Source organism: Muntiacus reevesi, chromosome 9, assembly GCF_963930625.1.
Source record: "Muntiacus reevesi chromosome 9, mMunRee1.1, whole genome shotgun sequence".
In the NCBI taxonomy this organism is placed as follows: Eukaryota; Metazoa; Chordata; class Mammalia; order Artiodactyla; family Cervidae; genus Muntiacus; species Muntiacus reevesi.
The window spans coordinates 2,293,144-2,297,722 of NC_089257.1; positions in this window are offsets into that span (position 1 = coordinate 2,293,144).

Sequence of the window (4,579 nt, forward strand, 5' to 3'; positions counted from 1 at the left end):
GTGCTCCTGCTCAGCCGCTCGGTCGAGTCCGCCTCTCTGCGACCCCATGGACTGTAGCCCACCGGGCTCCTCTACCCGTGGGATTTTCCAGGCAAGAATACTGGGGTGGGTTGCCATGCCCTCCTCCAGTTGGGATGTATAGCAAGCCGTTTGTTTTCAGAACTTTAATAGGGTACATGTATGCAGTAGAATCAACGGCACCCCACTCCAGTACTCTTGCCTGGAAAATCCCATGGATGGAGGAGCCTGGTAGGCTGCAGTCCATGGGGTCGCTAAGAGTTGGACACGACTGAGCGACTTCTCTTTCATTTTTCACTTTCATGCATTGGAGAAGGAAATGGCACTGCACTCCAATACTCTTGCCTGGAAAATCCCAGGGATGGGGGAGCCTGGTGGGCTGCCGTCTATGGGGTCGCACAGAGTCGGACACGACTGAAGTGACTTAGCAGCGGCAGTGCAGTAGGATATTACTCAGCCATAAGAACGGACACAACTGAGCCATTTATGGTGAGGCGGATGGACCTAGCTAGAGTCTGTCATTCAGAGTGAAGTAGCTCAGAAAGAGAAAAACAAATATCGTACATCAATGCACACCTGTGAAATCCTGAAAAGTGACTCAGGTGAGCCTATTTACAGGGTAGGAATGGAGACAGATGTAGAGAACAGACGTGTGGACGCGGGAGTGCGGAAGGGCCAGGGTGAACTGGGACATTGAGACGGACGTATATGCACGACGGTGCGTGCAGTAGACAGCTAGTGGGGGCCGCTGCATAGCGCGGGGCGCTCAGCTCGGCTCTGTGACCACCTAGAGGGCGGGGGCGGGCGGGAGGGGAGGCCCCGGGGGAGGGCGCATGTCTGCATCAGCCCATCCGCTCTGTCATGCAGCTGAAACCAACCCAACATTGTAAAGCGACTCCGACCCAATCAAAATAAAATAAAACGTCCCCAGTTCTAGAAAGCTTAATGCATTTCATCAAGTGTAGCAATGGTGGAGGGGATTTAGGGAGGAAAAGAGTGGGCATTTCCATTCGACCCATGAAAAAATGACCACTACACGACTTGGCCAAGATCACTCAATTTTAGTGATAGCACTAGAACCGGGCCGATTCTTGCTTATTATCCCTCACCTGGGACACTTTCTCTTAGGCTTTACTTCAACAGTGTGAAATACATCTCAGAAATAAGGTCCGTGAAATGAATTTTCAAGGGATGAGTGAGGGCCCTGGGACTAGAAAGGTGATCCAGTGGCGTAACCTATGTTGTTTGGGATAAAGTGGCCAGAACTGGAGCCTTGGCATCAGACAAACCCAAGTTCAGAGGCTGAGTGTACCATTTACCATAAATGTATACCATTTATATACCATGTACATAACTAAGGTGTAAACCTTAGTTAAGTTATTTATCTTCTGCAGACTTCAGTTTCATAATATGCTAAATGTGGCTAAGAATATCTCCCATGTGGGTTTGCTCTGAGGATTAACCAGGATAATAAGTGCGAAAGAGCTTTGTAAACCTCCAAGAACCACACATAAAAGGCATTAACAAAATAGTCCAAGAGGTACGTGAGGGAGTCAGTGCAGCTTCATCTCTAGCATTTCCATGGAGACTGGGAAAATATAGCAGGCTTTTAGTTGTATTTTTATGATTTTAGAAATCTTTTTTGGGGCTCAGGATGAAAGCTGGTGGAATTGAAAATGCTGGGAGATTAGGAGAAGAGCTTGAGTGTGAGCTGATAATCTCCCTTTGCAGCAACATATTGACAAAGTAGTGCTCAAGACGAAATGATTTCAGGGTGCAGGAAGTCCACTCGGTTAGCTGCTTCCTGTAGATAGGAAGCACTGAGCCCAGGTCAAGGAAGCAGAGCCAAAGGGAAAGGAGTTCAGGGGCCTTCCAAGGCTGTGGCAGTCACTGCCCATCAACGGCCTGACCATAATTCAAACAAAACCCCTGGAAAGTCCTTGTCATCATTATCACCTGTATTGCCAGCGGAGCTATACCAAAATCCAGACTGGGTGGCAGAAAGGACGGAAATTTATTTTCTTACGGATTAGAGGCCGGAAGTCCAAGAGCCAGGTGTCCCAGGCCTGGCGTCCCCTAAGGCCTCTCTTTCGTCCTGCTGACGGCCGCCTCCTCCCGGGGTCTCCGTTTGTCCTCTCCTCTGTGCACGTGTCTCCCTGCTTCCTCCTCCTCTTAGACGGACAATAGTCCTGTTGCTTTAGGGTCCCACCCTCATGGCCTCATCTAACCTACATTAGCTCTATCTCCAGGGCTCCTCAGGCGACGCTAGCGGTAAAGAACCCTCCTGCCGGTGCAGGAGACGTAAAAGACACGGGTCTGATCCCTGGGTTGGGACGATCCCGCGGAGGAGGGCACGGCGACCCACTCCTGTATTCTTGCCTGGAGAATCGCAAGGACAGAGGAGCCTGGCGGGTTACAGTCCATGGGGTTGCAGAGAGTCGGACACGACTGAAGTGACTTAGCATGCATGTGTCTTAAGATGAAGAAGATGATATCAAGGGAACAGATGAGATGGAGGCTGAGATGAGATGTTATAAGAAGGGCCCAGCTTCTGTGCGTTTACACACGCCAGTGTTCTGGGACATAGCTGACCCCGCTGGTTTCTCTTTTAAAGGCGAGGGGGTGAGAAATTTCAAAGCACCAGTTTAAGCTGCTCTTTTTTATTTTTCACAGACAAAGAAGCCCTCAGGGTTTGCAAATCTACAAATAGATACGTTTCTGTTTTTATTCCTAATGAGAAGCATACAGCGCTTTTTTAAGATTACCACATCTGATGATCTGAACGCTAGTTTGGTGAGTTAGAGACAAATGCATTTATGTTTTCAGGCACGGCTCGAGGCTCCCGGAGTTAAAATCTAAGATGAGTAAGCCTTAGTCTTTATCTTCGAGGAGCTTACAGCCTACGAGAGTCACATATCCAGGCCTAGTATGAGCTTGTCTGTGCAGAAGGACTTCTTGCCTGGCAGCTGTGGTCAGGGCGGTGAGAGACAGAGGAACTAGGAAGGAAAGCGAAAGGAGGCAGATGATGTACAGAACTGAACGGGTGGTTGGATGACATCACTGACTCAGTGGACGTGAATTTGAACAAACTCTGGGAGACAGTGGAGGGTAGAGGAGCCGGGCGTGCTACAGTCCATGGGGTTCAAAGAATCGGACACGACCTAGCGACTGAACAACGACAACAAAATATTAAAAGACAATTTGGAAAACTGTTATAAATAGAAGGCCACACATATGTTTTTCATAATCTCAGCAAAAAGCTTCATGGTGGAGATGGCTTTAATTTGAATCTTCAAGTGAAAATGAGAAAGGAAAACTGGGGCATCCCAACCCTAGGGGGAAAGGCAAGAAGTAAGGCAAAGGGGAAAAGTGCTTGGGGTGCAGGCGGAGAGGAGTTCCTCTACTGAGGACCCACTGTGCGCCTTTTCGGGCATGTGTGGATGAAGTAGGATACTTGGTAGTAATAAAAGAGAATTAGCATATACGTACTACTATTTGGGCTTTCCGGGTGGTGCTAGAGGTAAAGAACCCACCTGTCAATGCTGGAGACATAAGAAATGTGGGTTTGATCCCTGGGCTGGGCAGATCCCCTGGAGGAGGGCATAGCAACCCAGTCCAGTATTCATGCCTGGAGAATCCCGTGGACAGAGGAGCCTGGTGGGCTGTGGTCCAGAGGGTTGCAAAGAGTCAGACACGACGGAAACAATTTATCACACAGCACACATTGAACATATATAAAATAGATAATCAACCAGAACCTACTGTATAGCACAGGGAACTCTACTCAATATTCTGTAATCACCTGTATGTGAAAAGAATCTGAAAAAGAATGGGTATATGTGTGTGCCTAACTGAATCACTTTGCAGTAGAACTGAAACTAACACAACATTGTAAATCAACTATACCTCAATATAAAACAAAAAGTAAAATAAAAAAAAGGGAGAGAAATAAAGCAAAAAAGGTGTGTTGGAATGTCAGGCTGGAGAAGCTGCGTGTTATCCTGTCGGCAGCAAGCAAGTAGTCGCAGTTCTGAACACAGTGGATTGAAGAGAGAGGGGGAAGTGGAGGGAGGTATCAGTTGAGGTCCCAAGCCTCCTGTGCATGCTCGGAGATTTTACCTGCAAAATCACATTTTTACACATCAAAATCACACATTTGAAAATAAAATTGCTAATAACTTGAAGATGGCAACGGCAGGGCATTAAACCCCAGGGATGGAGCCCTTCTGAGCACGGGTCCCTGTATGATGACAATGACTGCATGTCTGTGAGGCAGGCTCTGGAGTGGCCTTTAAGAAGACCATTTCAATAGAGTAGATGTGGAAACAGTTGAGGCTGTGGTGCAGTGGATTGAGGGTATGGCGGGAGATGATGCAGATGACAATCTTATGGTGGAAGGAGGGACCCTAGTGGAGCACAAGGGTCTGGGAGGGTGGGAGAAAGCCTTCTGAGAGTTTCGGGGAAAGAATGGGTAACAAGCATGCGTGTGGACACACAGGTTAAGAGCAAGTGAGAGAAGGTGTGAAGGATGGGACCAGCAGCTACGGTAAAGCTCTCACAG